Source organism: Podarcis muralis, chromosome W (assembly GCF_964188315.1).
Source record: "Podarcis muralis chromosome W, rPodMur119.hap1.1, whole genome shotgun sequence".
NCBI classification, from domain to species: Eukaryota; Metazoa; Chordata; class Lepidosauria; order Squamata; family Lacertidae; genus Podarcis; species Podarcis muralis.
The window spans coordinates 25,772,564-25,790,544 of NC_135674.1; the positions used below are offsets into that span (position 1 = coordinate 25,772,564).

Below are 17,981 nucleotides of genomic sequence, written 5' to 3' on the forward strand. Positions count from 1 at the left end.
ATCATCCTTCATCCAAAAATCTCTTGGCAATTCACAACATTAAAATACAAAATGAGAATACAAAATGCATTAAAAAAAACCAAAAAAAAAAACCAATAACCTTCCTCCTACAAACACATTTAAAAGGACATAGAATGCCTGGCTGAAGAAACACATTTTCAGCTGACCCCTAAAGATATATAATGCAGGTGCCAGGTGAGCCTTCCTGGGGAGAGCATCCCACAAATGGGGAGCCACTGCAGAAAAGGCCCCTTCTCATGTTGCCACCTTCTGGACCTCTCAAGGAGGAGGCACATGGAGAAGGGCCTCAGAGGATGATCTTGGGTCCAGGTTAGTTCATATGGGGAGAGGCAGTCCTTGAGGTACTGCAGTCCTGAGCCGTTCAGGCTGTAGAGGCCGAAACCAGCACTTTGAATCAGGCTTAGAGACTAACTGGCAGCCAGTGCCACTGGGTCACCCTCAGTGTAACACGCTCAAATTGTCTTGTCCCAGTGAGCGCAACCTGGTCACCAAACTCTGCACTAGCTTAAGTTTCCAAACCATCTTCAGAGGCTGAACTATGCATAGACAACAGAAGTTAGGCTTTCCCTGTCCAGATAAGGACATAGCTCCACACCACCAAGGCCACCTTAGCTTCAAGTGACAGCAATGGATCCAGGGCCCCAAGCTACATACCTGCTTCTTCAGAAGGACTGTGACCCCATCAAGAGCAAGAATCTGACCGGAGTTCTCCACTCATGTTCAAGCCACTTCCTAGCTTTTTTCCTAAGCTCTGGCGTATACCAGGGAGCCAGGTGGGCTCCATGAAGCAGGAGAAGGAACTCCGGGGCATTTGGTGTCAATGGTCTGAGTCATTTGGATATTCCAGGGCTTTGACAAGTGTGGCATGACCTTCAGCATGCAGAGCAGATGTTCTGCCACTGAGCTGGGGCCCTTTCCAGGTCCAGGTCCTGCTAGGTGTTACAGATCAGTTAAACGAGAGGCAACAGGGCTATGCATCTGATGTAAGGACTCTTTTCTCACTTTATAGGCAGGGCCCCAGGACTTCAGCAAGACCTACTGAGGATGCCTGCCTACCATGCACCCTGTAATTCCCCCCTGCCCCCAGCCAGACACACTGATGGGTGCCTTGTGGCTACATACAGCCACTTTAAAAAAAAAATGTGCACAGCACCTGACCTAACACCATTCTGGGATCTTTTAAAAGCACCTAAGAACCAGAGGTGCTTAGAAGGCTGGTCCCCACAGCCAGGTAAGCCCACCTGAGCCACCAATGGAGAAGGCCACCCACCAGCAAACACATGGGCCCCACTTAAACCTGGAGCCAGCCCTGCCATAACTCCACGGGGCAAATGCAAAGTGTCCTTCAGTGGCTTCTAGGTCAATTATCACCAACCTACTACTGTAAAAGGTTAAAGGTGTGCCAGTTGAACATATATTTAAGCCTTAATTGTCACTGACTAATTCTTTTTTTTAATAATTTTTTATTAAATTTTCCATTTTAACAATCCAATCAAATCACATTAAAGATTCCAAATTATACAAATACTTATCATATAGTCCAAATATTCTGCCAAATTATAAATTTTTATTGGGACTTCCCATGCTTCAAGTTGCGGGGGGGGGGGGGCTCTGATCATCTCATATCTCTGCTGCCTTGACTTTCCAATAGTTCCTTTAAATCTTCCTGTTGTTAAACTTCCTTCTTTCATGGCCTCTGAGTTGTTTCCACAGGCGAGATGAAGTAAGCAATGATGTGTTTCTGTGTGAATTGTTACAGCATCTCCTCACACGCTGGTGTTTATGCCAAATCAATCCAAAAGTCATTTCGCTGCTGGCAGACGCCATCTTCTCTCAGTTCCGATGAAATCAAATCTAGGCATTTGCTCATTAATTTTCCCAGATCGGTTGCATCAAACATTAGCCTTTCCAGGGGAGATTTGCCAAATCGGACTTAAAGTGCAGATATAATAACAAATTAAGAGCTCACCTCCCCCTATGACTATTTATCTCTGCAGCTCGGTCTTATCCCATAATGGCTGATCTCATTTAAATAATGCATCTCATCACCCTTCTCATAATCCGTCCAAAGTTTTTTTAAGTCTCTCCAGCGGCTAACAAGATCCTGCTTCTTTCTAATATCAATATTTGGAGGGTCTTTTATCTTCTTCCAAGCAATTCAACAAACAAAAGCTTTAATTATATAGTATTATTTCCACACAGTTTATATTTTCCAATCTCACTTGCTGTAAATAATGTAAACAGTTCTTGGGGGGGAGGGGATTTGTCAGGTATTGTAATAAATCATAGTAAAAAAGGCTTTACCCCCCCCCTTTTCCATTCCATTCCAACATACCAACTTAGATGTTATTCTTAGATGTTATTCTTTCTTCCTCTCCATCACTCTTGGCACCTCAGTGGCTGGCTTAATTGGCAGATTAATTTCCCCCTCCTCACTCGAAGTATGTCCAAAATTTAAATCCAATTTTTCATCTTAAGAAATGGAACTTGGTGCGCTTGCACCGAACTCCCTTGGGGGCTTTCCATCCAGTGCCCCCACCCCCTCCTTCTTTACGAACTTGGGGGTAGTTTATTGGGCATCTGCGGATGAGACTGCATCTTCCCTTACACCAGGAAGAATTTGGGAGGCTGATTACTCCCATCTCAGCCTCTAATTACCTTGTGGGAGCTGGAGCGATTGTATTGTCAGCCATCTTCCATGGCGCCTCAAGCGGAAGTGTCACTGACTAATTCTTGCATCTCCTTGCCATTCTGCTCCCACCATACCGTTTCCCCCAACTAAGATTTCAATTCAGGCATCTGGCAGAGTGAGCTGGAGCCGCAGCAATAAATTTCTTGGCCTTTAAGGTTCCCTTGGAAGGAAGGCAGGAAAGAAGGAGGGAAGTGCAATGAATTGTTTCAGCCTCCCTACCTCCTCCTCGAGCTCCAGGGACAGTTTGTGGGGGTAGCTCAGCAAGGCTGGCTTTGGAGACCCCACCACCCACCACCCAGCTGCAAAGCAAACGCAGCCCACAGCGGGAGAGCAACAATGGCTGCTTGGCTCATCTGCACTCTTATCTGAGTCCCTTCCTGGGCCAAGCATCTCGCCCAGTTCTCAACACAGTGTCTTGCTGGGCACATCCCCCGTCCAACATCCCTGAGGGAGGGAGGGAAAACCACCCCGTTGTTTGCACACAAAAAGGCCAGCGTCTCTCAGGAGGCTGCTGTCGATACATTTTGCCCTCCAAGACACAGTATGTGCACCTCCAGCTGCCGTGGCTCTCCAGGGTCTCAGGAAGGGGGTGACCCCAGCCCTACCTCAAGATGAGGCCATTGGGGATTGAACCAGAGAACTTCTGCATGCAAAGCAGGTGCTCTACCCCCGGACCTGTGGCCCTTCCTCTGTCAAGACTTGCAAGATGTGCTTTGAATACATGAAACTCCCCAAAAACACTTTGGGGCCTCTCCAAACCAGGGACACACACACACACACACACACACACACACACACACACACACACACAGTCAGGTGTCTTCTGCAATAGTAATAGCTCATTAGTGGTGGATTTGTTCTGGACAAAGTTCTCCCAAAGTTCCCATATTTTTGACACCTGGAGGGGCATCTCCTGTGTTATAGCTCAACAAAAGTGGGACAAAACAAACAAATAAGCAAATAGGAACATTTGTGGTATGCAATGTTGCAGGATTTCAGCAGGAAGTTATGGGACAGGCACTGATTGGAAAGGAAGCAGTTTGTACCTATAAACGTTTCAGTGAGGACATACCGCACCAAGTATAGCAAGATTGCCCATAAGTACTCAGATGCCTCCACGAGGAGGACAGGTCATCACAAACATGCCCTCAAATGCAAAGCAAATCCTGGCATCCCCGCTGCCCAAGGCGGCTGCCAGCACAGCCAAGCCAGGGGTTCAGCTTCTCCAGGGACACCACCCGCAGAGAACAGTCTTCGGTCTAGGAGGCAGAAGTGAAACTGAGGATGGACGGGTGAGTGTCAGGGGGCACCTCCCCCCCCCCCCACAAAAAAGGAACAGTTCAGTAAGCGGGGCAGTTTATTATTAGTTTAGTGTACGTACTTAGATATCTGTGAATTGTCCCATTGTATAGTTCTCTGGGCAAAGCAGAATAAACAGTTTATTCCAACCCCCTGAAAGGGTTCAGCTGAGTGGATGGAGAATATTACCATATGTGGTGGACGTGTGATAAAGTGAAGCCATTTTGGGAGTCGATTTATAATGAGCTTAAGAAGATAGTAAAATATACCTTCCCCAAAAAGCCAGAGGCTTTTCTACTTGGCTTGATGGGAAAGGAGATTACCTGTAAGATAAAAGATCAAAGATTATTCATGTATACCACAGCTGCTGCAAGGACTTTGTTGGCCCAAAATTGGAAATCACAAGAAGTTCCTACCATTGCGGAGTGGCAGGCGAAGATGACAGACTATGCGGAGTTAGCCAAACTGACCGGAAGGATTCGGGATCAGGACGATCAGAGATTCCAGGAAAATTGGAGTAAATTTATTGTATATTTAAAGGACAGCTGTATAAATCTAAAGACACTAGCAGGACTGAAGTAACTCCTACAATGTAGATGATAGAAGATGTGAAAAGATAAAATACGCGAATGGATTTGATAAGGGATACCAACTGAAGGGAGGGAGGGAAGTCACAAGCTCGGCAGAGCAAAAATGTTTATATGTTGATTAATGTATTGAAAGAAAGAATGTGTAAAGAAAATAATAAAAATTTATTGGGGGGGGGAAGGGTTCAGCTGAAACACAGGACAGTCAAAAATACCACAGCAAAATCCAAAATATAGCAGAGAAAGTAAAACTGACTCCCAATCAAGCTTGTCATAGTCCCAAAAGCTCTGGGCAGTGTCAGTTTGGACAAAGTTACATTATGCCATTCCCTCATTTCTCCCTCTGCCCCACAAAAGAGTGCTACTTGCTACCTTGACCCTCTTTCAAGCTCCCCTCAGTCCACCTGCTTCCTCAAAATGTTGCTACTCTCCTGCAACAGACACCTTGACAGTGTTGGGATTTTTATATCTCACCAGCTGCAAGGAGCAGCACAATGGTTGTTGACATCATGTGATGTCTGTGAGCGTGAGACAGGAAGTCTCTGCTTGTTCTCATGTAACTGGAGAGTTACTTTCGCTTCTGAGTGAAGCGGGTGTTGAGTCGTACTTCTGTGCTTGCTGCTCAGGAGAGCAGACATGTTGGATGAGAGCTGCGTGTACAGTCTGTAAATAAAGTAGTGTGTAGACTGCTGGCTGGTTCTTTCTTCTGTGATGGGATACCAGAAGACGAGTGTGCTACTCTCAGGATGGAGGGGTCGCTTATTACCCGTCTCTCTGGACTGAGGGCAATTTCCAGCCAGAGAGTAGCACCCTTCCTGGGGGCGTTTTTCCAACAGACAGTGTTGTGGAAATTACGGGGGGGGGGGCACATCTTTCAAGTTGTTAAATGTTACAAATATTATGCATAAATATATCCTTTCAACTTGACAGCTCAGGGAAGTTACCTAGCTTTAACAATAATCTAAAATCATCTCTTTTGCCAGTTTCCTCCATTTCAATTCCGTAACAACAGTGTTGGCAAAAGTGAGCAGAGTATTTCATGGACTGTGAAGATGCACACACACACACACACACAGCCCTATGCTTCCTCCCGAGAGCTCTGGCTTCTGCACCCATTGTGCAAGGCACTTATAATAGAAAAAAGATGGGTGTGGAACTAGGGAAGCAGAGGACACCGGGATTCTCCAGCAGAGAGTGGCAATAAAGCAGGAGCCAGGAGAAAGATTACTCAGGGAATGGGAGGTGGAGTTGCAGGAGACTTCCAAGACCCAACATTCCTGCCTCAGCCAATGCATAATCCCAGGAGCTGCCCCACTCAAGCAGTTCCTGTTGCTAGCAGAGGGCCAGTGTGGTGTAGTGGTTAAGAGCAGTATGTGTTTGGGGTCTGGATGTGGGTCCTAAAGATAATGTGTATTTCAAATGATTAAATATATTGAAATACAGAACTGGCTCTAAGTTCATTCACAAAACTTTTTGTTTTTTTGGCATTCTCAATATAGGGGGTTCCTTTGCTTTCTAAGTTCACATTTCCTGAGGCATGCTTTAGAAATGCCTGCAGCTGAGAGATCCAAAATGATAAAATACATCCTTTAATAAAATGCAGTCAGGATGTGTCAGGGAACTGCCATTGGGAGAGAAGGAGAGAAGATTCTGCTAGCGACTGACGGAGCCATGCTTAAGGGGCTCCGTTATGGACAGAGGTTTGCGGACTTAACCAAACTCTGAGGGACTAGGATTTTACGCACAAGCAGCTCATCATCCCATCACAGCAATCCGACAGTCCCTGAAAGCAGCTTGTGCAGGGAGAGGCATCATGAGCAACCCAGCCGAAACCGGAGAAGCAGGAGGAGCTGGAGCGGGTCCAAGCCTGGAAGAAAGGTACAGGGTGTTGGAAGTCCAGCTAGCGCTGCAGACGGCGAGGCTCGAGGAGAGGAGGGCTCAGGATGCAGAAAAGGGAAAAACCACCCCGCTCGCAAGAAAGGTACCAGGATTGGTGCAGAAGTTTGGGGGGGATCCCAGGAACTATCAAGCCTTTAGGACAGAGATGCAATATGCCCTCAATCTGCAGTTTGATGACTTTCCCGAAGAGGAATCGCGAGTGGCTTTTGTGATTGGCCATCTCGAAGGGGGGGCGGGCGAAAGACTGGGTTAGGCCCCTAATGGCAGTGAATAATGACGTCCTAAAGGACACGAGGAAGTTTTTTCGCGCCATGGACCTGATGTTTTCCAGTGACATTGAGCAGGGAGTGGTGCGCAGACAGTTAATGGCTTGTAAACAGGGGAGCCGATCTGTCCGTGAGTACTGGACTGAGTTTACCATGTTGATCCATAAATTGGGGTGGGATCTATCAGCGGAACCCATACAAATGCTTTTCGAAGAAGGGCTTTCTTCGGCTGTGAAAGACGAACTTTCCCGGGCGCCCAGGGCGGAGTCTATGGACCAGCTGACCAAATCCGCGCTGACCATAGGAGCACGCCAGGAGGCGAGAGCTTTGGAGAGGCGGGAAGGGAAAGGGGAACGTTGGAGGGATTTCCGCATTCCAGAGATTCCAGAGGCACCTTTCCCGCCAGGAGAGCCGATGGAAATTGGAACAGCGCGCGCGCGCGCAGTTTCAAATCCCAGTGAAGGGCGGAAGAAGGAGGGGAAGAGCGCCAAGAAATGTTATCTCTGCCAACAGCCAGGTCACTTTGCCAGAGTTTGCCCACAAAGAAACGAATGGCAAGGGATGGCGGGAGCTGTTGGGGGAAAGGAGGAGGATGGCAAGGAGCAAGTAAAAGCCAACGCCTGGCTGCCACCGTCGGGGCACAGCAGCCAGGCCAAAGAGCAGTGAAAGTGCCCACGCCGGAACCTCCAAGACCAGCCCTAGTGATAGAGGTGTTGCTAGAGCTGCCAAACGGACACCCACTAAAGATAAAGGCGCTATTGGACTCAGGCAGCTCCTGTAATTTCATGAGTAAGGAATTTGCAGCTGAACACCAGATACAGACTATCCCTTTAAGTAACCCCTTGCAGGTGACCATGATCGATGGGAGGGAGCTGTTGGGAGGAGAAGTTAGCCAACAGACCGTCCCAATGATAATGAAGGTGGCAAGGCACACCGAACGGATAGCGTTTAATGTGGCTACCTTGGGAGGAGCTCCCATTATTTTGGGGATGAGCTGGCTAGCGCTACATGATCCGCTAGTGGGCTGGCATCAGAGAGTGGTCTCCTGTGGGTCAGCACATTGCCTATAACACTGCAAAGAGGGGAAGGCTCCGTAAGGGGCCAGAGCCACTCTAGCAGGGACGGAAGTAACGGACAAAGGGAAGGTGCCCCGGCAATACGCCGACCTGGGCAACGTCTTCAGCGAAAGGGAAGCAGACAAACTACCGCCGCATAGACCCTTTGACTGTCAAATCAATCTACTCCCTGGGGCCCAGCTCCCAGTGGGCAAGCTGTACGCCATGTCAGACAGGGAAATGCAGGAGTTAAGGGAGTTCATTGACAAAAACCTGAAGCGAGGTTTCATCAGAGAGTCCAGAGTGGGGCAGCCCAGTGTTTTTTGTGGACAAAAAAAACACGGATAAACCAAGGCTTGTAGTGGACTAGCGGGCCCTAAATGCAGTGTTGGAACCAGTGGCTTTCCCCATGCCCAGAATTGATGACATTTTGACCAGGGTGAGGAAGGGAAAGATTTTTACTAAACTGGACCTGAGGGGGGCGTACAACCTGATACGAATAAGGAAGGGGGATGGATGGAAAACCACCATGTTCACCCCTTTGGGGGCTTTTGAATATCTCGTTATGCCCTTCGGTCTACAAGCAGGCTCAGCGTGTTTTCAATCGTTTATGAACCACGTCCTGGGACCTTTGCTCTACAAGAATTGCGTGGCCTTCTTAGATGACGTGTTGGTATATTCAGAGAATGAGGAGCAGCATGTAAGGGACGTCCGGGAAGTGTTGGGCACACTGCAAGCAAACCAGCTGTGGGTGAAACTGGAGAAGTGTCAGTTTCATACCAAGGAGGTGGAATTCCTGGGGTACCGCTTGTCAGACAAGGGATTGGCCATGGATCCAGGCAAGGTCCAAGCGGTACTGGAATGGAAGACACCGAAGACCAAGAAGGATGTGCAAAGATTCCTGGGGTTTGGAAACTTTTATCGGAAGTTCATCAAGAACTTTGCCCACTTGACGGCTCCCATTACTGACTGTCTCAGCAGCAAGAAGAAATTTGTTTGGACGGCGGAGGCGGAGCGAGCATTTGAAGAACTGAAAAAGGCGTTCGCTTCGGAAGAACAGCTCCTGCATGTGGATTTACAAAAACCGATGAGAGTAGAAACTGATGCATCAGACCGGGCGGTAGGGGCGGTCCTTCTCCAGCCGGGAAAGAGTAAGTCGGAGTGGAGACCGTGTGCCTTCTTCTCGCGAAAGCTGAATAAATCCGAGAGGAGCTACACGGTGTATGACCGAGAACTACTCGCCATTCACGAAGCGTTCCGGAGATGGAGGCACTTACTAATTGGTGCACAACACAAGGTGCAAGTGTGCACCGACCACAAGAATTTAGAGTATTGGAGAACGGCACGAGTACTCAACCAACGACAAGTGAGATGGGCCCAGGAGTTCTCCAAATTCCACTTTGAAATTTGTTACGTGCCGGGCCCAGAAATCGTCAGGGCGGACGCTCTCTCACGTAAACCTGAATATTTGGAGGGGGAGGGAGCACCCGAAGAGAGACATATCATCCCAGAGGACCGCTGGGTGTGTGGGGCGGCATTGGTGGGGCAAAGAGAACTGGTAGAGGGAATGGAGAATGATGAATACGCCCAGGATAAGCTCAGAGGTCTTAGGAGGGAGGGAGAGAACCCCGGAGGTTTTGAGGAAAGAAACGGGGCATTGTATTACAAAGGGGCACTGTATATACCCGAAGGAGAATTGAGGGGGAGAGTACTCAAGCAGTTGCACGACAGCCCCACAGTGGGGCATTTTGGGCAACACAAGACCATGTGGTTGGTTACCAGGGAATTTTGGTGGCCCAAGGTGAGGGAAGATGTACGGGAGTATGTAAGAGGGTGTGACCAATGCCAGCGAGCCAAAGGGGAGAGGCGGGCGCCGGCGGGGTTATTAGAACCCTTACCCACACCAGAACGACCATGGGAGGCGGTATCGATAGATTTTATGACTGATCTACCGAAGTCCAAGGGGAAAACAGCCATCATGGTCGTAGTAGACCTGTTAACAACGATGTGCCACTTTGTAGCATGCTCACATGCAGTCACGGCGGAAGAGACAGCGAAATTGTTTGTAGAACACATTTTTAGGTTGCATGGCGCCCCCTTGAGGGTGGTCTCAGACAGAGGCAAACAATTTACGTCCAGGTTCTGGAGGAAGCTCATGAGCTTACTGCACGTAGAGGTCAATTTTTCGACTGCCCGGCACCCTGAAACCAACGGGCAGGCGGAAAGAGCAAACGGTATCCTCCAACAATACCTGAGGTGTTATGTCAATGACAGAGAGAACGATTGGGTCGAAAAGTTGGCGCTGGCAGAATTTGCCTACAATAATGCGGAGAATGTGTCCACCGGGATGAGCCCCTTTTTGGCTAATTATGGGTGTCACCCCAGGGCATTTCCAGGGGGAGGAGGGGAGAGATGGAGCGTCCCGGCGGCCGAACATTTTGTAGAAGAAATGGAAGCGATCCATCGTCAGCTCCAACTCAACTTAGAAAGGGCCAAAGAAGAATATAAGAGGCAGGCAGACAAGAACAGAAGGGAAGGTGAAACCATAAGGGTGGGGGATCAGGTGTGGCTGTCAACCCAAGGGTTGCCGTTCAAAGGGGGTTGTAAGAAATTGAGACCCAAAAGATTGGGACCATTTGAGGTCATTCAACAGGTCAACCCAGTGGCCTTCAAACTCCGGTTACCGAACCACATGAAACTGCACCCAGTATTCCATAGGTCATTACTGTCACCGTATAGGGGGGGACGTGAAGGGGTGTCCACACGTGGACCAGTCTTAGAAGAAAGGGAACGCAGCAGCCATGTGGCGGAAATCCTTGACTCCAGGTGGAAGGGTAATCAGGTGGAGTATTTGGTAGCGTGGGAAGGGGAACCGGAGTCGGAAAACACCTGGGTAACGGCAGAGGATGTCAATGACGAGGTCTTAATAGAAACGTTCCATCAAAGGTTCCCGAGGAAACCTCAGTCTGTAGCGAGGTTCCGGAGGGAGTACTTTGGCACCACCGACGAGGAGGAGGAACTGGAAGGATTCACGGAATCGGAGTTGGAAGAAGGAACAGACTCCGATGAGGAGGAGTACTTAGAGACCAGGAACAGCAACCGGTGGAGGGAAATGTTCGAGACTTCGGAAGATGAGGGAGGTTCTTTCAGGGGTTTTGCTTCCTCACCTCCCATAGAGGAGGGGACGGGAGGGGGTGAAGGGGGCCCTGGAGGGGAGGTGGATGTCAGGGAACTGCCATCGGAAGGACAGGAGGTGGAAGGGCTCACGGAGGTTGGGAGAGACTTAGCAGCTGAAGAGGGAACCAGCAGGGGGAGAGAAGGAGCTCCGAGGGAAAGTGAGTCGGAGGGATGGCTCAGAGACACTTCCAGTGAAAACAGTGGGGAGGTGTCAGGACCTCCTATAGGGACACCCACTCCTCGCCGCAAACTGTCGCGCCGAGAGTCCAGAAGACGCATTTCCGTTAAGGAGCTTTTATGCTGGAAGAGATTCCGTAAGCGCCCACTGTTGGATTCTGCTAGCGACTGACGGAGCCATGCTTAAGGGGCTCCGTTATGGACAGAGGTTTGCGGACTTAACCAAACTCTGAGGGACTAGGATTTTACGCACAAGCAGCTCATCATCCCATCACAGGATGCAAAGAAAGAAAGAAAAAAAAGAGCGGTGGACTGGTAATCTGATGAACGGGGTGTGTGTCTCCGCTCCTCCACATGCAGCTGCTGGGTGACCTTGGGCTAGTCACACTTCTCTGAAGTCTCTCAGCCTCACTCACCTCACAGAGTGTTTGTTGTGGGGGAGGAAGGGAAAGGAGAATGTTAGCCGCTTTGAGACTCCTTCGGGTAGTGATAAAGCAGGATATCAAACCCAAACTCCTCCTCCTCCTCCTCTTCTTCTTCTTCTTCTTCGTGCTCCTTATTTGCAAAGACGTTAATTACGCCTGGCCACCTAACAAACCTAGAGGGGAAATAGGCCCCCATTGTTGCCATTTTGCAGATGAGCAACTGAGCACGAGTCTAGGCAGACGGGCCCCAAGGGCAGCGGTTGAATCTGCAGCCAGCCAACCCAGACCTCAGAGACTACCACTTTCTCTTTCAACCTTGCCAGGAGTCTCCTCTTCCCTCCCTGTCCTACAAGGGTGTAAGCAAAGCACTATCTCTTCCAGCCCAGAGTGCAAACAAAGTAATACCTGTTTCAAAGTGTGTGCATGGTGCAAACAAGGAAGAAATGAACATGAACAAAGTGCAATTCCCACAGTCTCTTTTTGTCATGAGATCACCTCTTTGCACATGCAGACTGAGAGTTTGCTTTAAGGACCTTCATCTCATCCAGGAGACCTAAGCAGAGACAGCTCACACCAATCAAAACATGATGCTACTGGAGCCCGCTGCTTGATGGTGTTAGGCAATGAACCTCGGTTCACAGCCAAAAAGAGGTATAATCCGTGGGGGGGGGGGGCTAGTGTGGAAAGGAGAAGGGCTTTTAATTGTCTTTGGAAACCTTCATAACAGCAGGATGCAATGTGGGCTAGAACTCCACTGCTTGAAGCTGACAATTAACTCCTTGGTAGTTACAGAAAGTATCTTTTCTGGCATCAAAGCTTTCCAAGAGGAATTAGGCTGGGGGGTGAGAGACACCTACAAGCCCATGTCACTCTGACCGATGACCTTTGGTGCACAGCACTCCAACACAAAGAGCACTGGTCCCAAGTAGCTATTTAGAGGTGCAAATTGTTTCAAGGTCTGGGTAACGTGCCTGGCTTGTGTAACAAGGGTGCTACAGAGTTCAGGGAGTACAGAGGAAATGAGTGCCTTGAACTGCAAGTGGAACAGGCCAAGGACACAAGAAGAGCCCTGCTTGTTCAGGCCAAAGGGGCCCATGCAGTCTGGCATCCAGCTCTCAGTGGACAACCAGGTGCATCTATTGGTAAACCAGCAAGCAGGATTCAATCACAGCAGCCCTCTGTCCCCTCCTGTGATTTCCAGCAACTGGCATTCAGAAGCATTCCTGCCTCCAACTGTGGAGGCAGGGCAGAGCCATTGTGGCACGTAGATGTCAATAGCCCTCCTATCCATGAATCAAGAACTCCACAAGATTTGAAAATCTCAAGCCAAATTCTTCCATGCAAGTCACCAGGAGGGTTTTGAACACACCAGTTTTGCCTCCAAAGGAGGGCGGGGTCTGTGTGTGTTGGAAGACGTGCAGCCTCCGCCAGAGGCAGGTTTAGGGGAGCGGGACCAGTTCAGTTGCGCTGGGTGCAGAGCACCGTTAGGGACACTGCAACTATGTTGAGGAGGCGGAGGGGTGTTGAATTTGGGCGTTGCACAGGTCACCCATTGCCTCTGCTCCCAAACCAAGGAGAGCCCTGTGGAGCTTGGGGCTGCCAACTGCTTTCACTGCCCTTGCTTCTGCACCATTGAGAGCAGCCACAAAAAGGGGGAAGGGCAGAGGAGAGGCAGAGGCTTTCCCAAGCACCTGATCTCCAAGCCGCAGAAATGTCTGCAGGTGCTCAGCCTGCTGTTTGCAGTGTGTATGTGTGTGTGTGTGTGTGTGTGTGTGTGTGTGTGTGTGTGTGTGTGAGAGAGAGAGAGAGAGAGAGAGGGAGGGAGAGAGAGAGCTATATTCCATGCCAAGGATCATTAGGAATAAGAGTGAAAATAAAACTGCCAGTACCATACTGCCGCTATGCACCTGGAATACTGGTTGCCTCATCTTAAAAAAGGACAGTGTAGAGTTGGGGTGTATGGCATGTTAGGGGAGGGGCAGTACCTCAGGTGGGGGGAACACATGATGCTCCTTCTGAGGTAGTTCATCCCCCTTTGGTCCCCACCCGGCACTCAGCTCTCAACTGTGGCTCCCAGAAGCTGTCAGCATGAGACAGGAGCCACAAGCCCAGCAGCAATGGCTTCGACTGGCTGGCTAAATCAGGTGAGGGGAGCTAATTGGTTTCAAACCCTCAGTGAGTTAGGAACTTCCCCTGCATGCGAAGACAAGGTTCTCACGCATTGAACAGATGAGACCAAGAGCGGGTCAAGAAGGCAGTTTCTGCCTGTGCTGCAGAGGAAAGTGAGGCGTAGGTGGGGCTTGTCCACCTGGGAAGGGAGCCCATCTAGAAGAAAGAAAACTGATCTTAAACATCTGCTGCCTTGCAAGATATCTTTGGGAGGAAAAAAGGCTAAGGAGCAAACCCGACTCAAATGTGGAGTGTGGCGCCTTGCACGCCTCCTTCCGGCAACTCCTGCAGCCAAGCTGGTGCCAAACGTCTTGCTCTGCTCTCCTTTGGAAGCAGGCTGAGAGTATCATCTGGGCAGCCCAGAACCTCCAGACACACTGCCTGGGTTTGCATCCCAGGGAGGTCACTTTGGTGCTGCTAAAAAGAAGCAGCTTGCCTTCTCGAGACAGATGGATGACAACCACAAGGTGGAAAAGGTGCAGAAAAGGGCAACTCAAATGATAGATTGGATGGAGTGACTTGCCTATGAAGAAAGGTTGTAACTTTGGAGACTTTTTCGTTTATAGAGAAAAGGCAAGTCAGAAGCGTCATGACAGAAGCTTGTAAAATTACACATGGTGTGGAGGAATTCCAATGAAGTTGAATATTGGAAGATATTGGAAGAAAAGAAAAGAAAAGTTAAACTATGGAACTCCCTGCCACGGGAGGCAGTGATGGCCACCCACTTGGATGGCTTGAAAAGAGGACCGCGCAAATTCATGGAGGAGGAAGAGAGGGCTGTCAATGGCTTCTAGCCAGGATGGCTCTGCTCAGCCTCCAAAGTTTCCCATCCTAGGCATCTGACTGGCTGCTCTGAGGGCAGGATGGTGGACTCAATGGACCACTGGCCTGATCCAGCAGCCTCTTCTTGTGCTGTTATGATCACTCAAAATGAAACATGTCCACAAGTCTCTCTGAGAGGCTGCTATGGATGCAGCCACTGCAGCGGGGGGGGGGGGGGAGAGTTGCCGAGGGCACAATTATTTGGTGAAGATTGGATGTGTCCCCTCGACAATTGGGAAGGGACAAAGCTGGGCCAGGAGATGACAATCAAAACCTTTCACAAATTGAAGGGGTTAATAAGAGGTTAACACCCTTCAGATGTCACAGTGACTGACCTATCCCCTCCCCCAACCACCACCAAGATCATCAGGAAAACAAGATGTTGTTTAATTGCCTGCCTAGATGTCAGTTCAGCACAACAGGCTTGCAACTTTCTCCTTCTCCTTCTCAGTCCCAAGAACTGGGTGTGCAGGACATTTAACCCTACCTAAAAGAAAGCAAAAAATGCAAAGAACTAACTTTGCTCCTTGCACAGCCTTGCCAATGGATGTTATCTGACTACAACTCCCGTCGCTGCGGACCTCTAGCCATGTTGGCTGGGGCTAATGAGAGGAATCTGTCAATTTCAGTTTCTTGTTTTTCTAATATTAAATTCAGCTTTCCACATTTCCACAAGTAAAAAATAAGAAATCCTCATGAAAATTCATCAGCATTTAATTGTGAATTTCACCTAACAAACACTATTTTTAGATGCACCTTTGATGAACTTAAAACATTCCTGCAATCAGTTTCCCCAAACATAATGCATTTCTATATCTAATTTTACTAATGCATGCCTTTTTAGGCACACCTCCTCCTAATGTAGGGACGCGGGTGGCGCTGTGGGTAAAAGCCTCAGCGCCTAGGGCTTGCCGATCAGAAGGTCGGCGGTTCGAATCCCCGCGGCGGGGTGCGCTCCCGTTGCTCGGTCCCAGCGCCTGCCAACCTAGCAGTTCGAAAGCACTCCCGGGTGCAAGTAGATAAATAGGGACCGCTTACTAGCGGGAAGGTAAACGGCGTTTCCGTGTGCGGCTCTGGCTCGCCAGAGCAGCGATGTCACGCTGGCCACGTGACCCGGAAGTGTCTCCGGACAGCGCTGGCCCCCGGCCTCTTGAGTGAGATGGGCGCACAACCCCAGAGTCTGTCAAGACTGGCCCGTATGGGCAGGGGTACCTTTACCTTTACCTTTTACCTCCTAATGTATGCATTCTTGTACACACTGGATGGAGAACCGCATTACTTAATTCAGAGAAGTACAAATTTTGAAAGATAATTGTGCTTCAACTCATTTAGAATCACAGATTTGTAGGGTTGGAAGGGACCCCAAGGGTCATCTAGTCCAACCCCCTGCAATGCAAGAATCTCAGCTAAAGAATCCATGACTGATGCCCATCCAACTTCTGCTTAAAAACCTCCAAGGAGAGTCCACACCTTCTGAGGAAATCTGTTCCACTGTTGGATAGCTCTTACCGTCAGAAAATTCTTCCCTAATGTTTAGGCAGAATCTCCTTTCTTGTAACTTGAATCTGATAGTTTGGTCCCTGCCCTCTGGAGCAGCTTGCTCTATCTTCCATGTGACAGCCCTTCAGATATCTGAATATGGCCACTTCAGTCTCCTCTTCTCCAGACTAAACATCACCAAATCCCTCAAACATTCATTTTAAGTCTGGGTCTCAAGAACCGTTATCATTGGTCGCCCTCCTCTGCCCCCGTTCCAGCTTCTCAATATCCTTCTGAAGGATACTGTTATTGGTTCAAATTGTGTGAACTGGGTACTTTTTCATCAAAATGCAGACAAAAATTATTCTCTCCCTTATAGTTAATTGGACTGGAGATTCCCCCTATTACTTGGCATTCCAAGGGAAATGGGTGGTTTCATCTAGGTTTAGCTCAACTAGATTCAAAAACCATCCACATAAGTTAAGCACAAACTCCACAGTGGATAGGCTGTCCCCACCTGCCCCAGCCAACCTCCGCCACAAATCTATAGGCAAATCAACAAAATGAGCCCATCCAGATGGAGCTGTAAATGTATCATAACTTTCAGTTTTAGTATCAGATAATATTGCTGCTGAAACATCGCATTGTTGTTCCTGTATACACATTGCTATAAGAAGCGGGGGTATATTATTATTACTGTTTTTTCATTGTTCTGGTGTATTTTGCTATTTTGCTGGGAAAGCTATGGTTTTCCCAGTAGTGACGTATGGAAGTGAGAGCTGGACCATAAAGAAGACTGACCACCGAAGAATTGATGCTTTTGAATTATGGTGCTGGAGGAGACTCTTGAGAGTCCCATGGACTGCAAGAAGATCAAAACCTATCCATTCTTAAGGAAATCAGCCCTGGGTGCTCACTGGAAGGACAGATCCTGAAGCTGAGGCTCCAAGACTGATGAAATTGTTGGAAAAGTAATAAATATCATTTTTAAAAAAATAAAAAACAGCTTTCAATTTTTTTGCATGCCAGGCCCAGAAGTGTTGCACTAAGGCTCAAACTCTGTTTGAAAGGAAAAGGAGTGTGTGTGGGTTTTTAAATTGAATTTGTTATTATATATTATCAACTGCATGATAGTAAGACAGCTTCTAAACAGTTAACAAAAATATACAACAGAACATTAAAATGATTGATAAAACACAGTTAAAAGCAGGTATTTAAGAGTATTCAAAAGATGATTAAAGTCAGCAGTGGTTAAAAGGAAGTAAATCACATGCAGCTTCTATGTGTTCAGATGGGCTGTTTACAACAGCCCTAACGAAAATGTTTTGAGCAGTTGCCGGAAAGAGTACAGTGAGAGCCCCTGCCTCCTGGTGTCAGTGGGGGGGAATTGAAAAATTGGGGGGGGGGGGGGGCGGGACCAGGCTTTTTTATGTTTTTTCCCAAAGCCGTTTTTTTCCAAGAAAAATTGAAAAAAATGTGTGGAATATTCAAACTATATCAAACTATTTTTAAAAAAAAATTCCAGGGGAAAAGAGTTTTGGGGAAAAACAGAAAAAAACCTGGGTTTTTTTTCGATTTTTCCGGGGGGGGGGGAGGGTTTCCAGGCTTTCCCATCTCTAGGTATCAGGGTGGTTATAGGTTATCCCACTTTCAGAACAGTTTGCCCCTGCAAAAGTTTCAGGGAGCACAACTGGTGCAGGCCCCATAACTTCCTGCTGAAATCCTATAACATTTCATACCAGAAATGTGAGGGCTATTGTGTGGGCTGGGGCGTCTTTTCATTCAGCATCTGTTGCACAAGAGTTGCTCCTTCAGATAGTAATAGCACAATAACACTGTAGAACAACTAATAAAGCAGAATGATATTTGGAAAGTCTGGTGCAACTCCACCACGAACGCGCTCTTATTGTGTC

At 48.4% G+C, this 17,981-nt stretch overlaps 1 protein-coding gene across 1 annotated transcript in view; it reads right to left on the bottom strand.

Annotated features, from left to right (window-relative positions):
- Positions 1 to 17,981, bottom strand: part of LOC144326335 (steroidogenic factor 1-like) — a 29,770-nt gene that overhangs the window by 3,712 nt on the left and 8,077 nt on the right. The window lies entirely within an intron of this gene.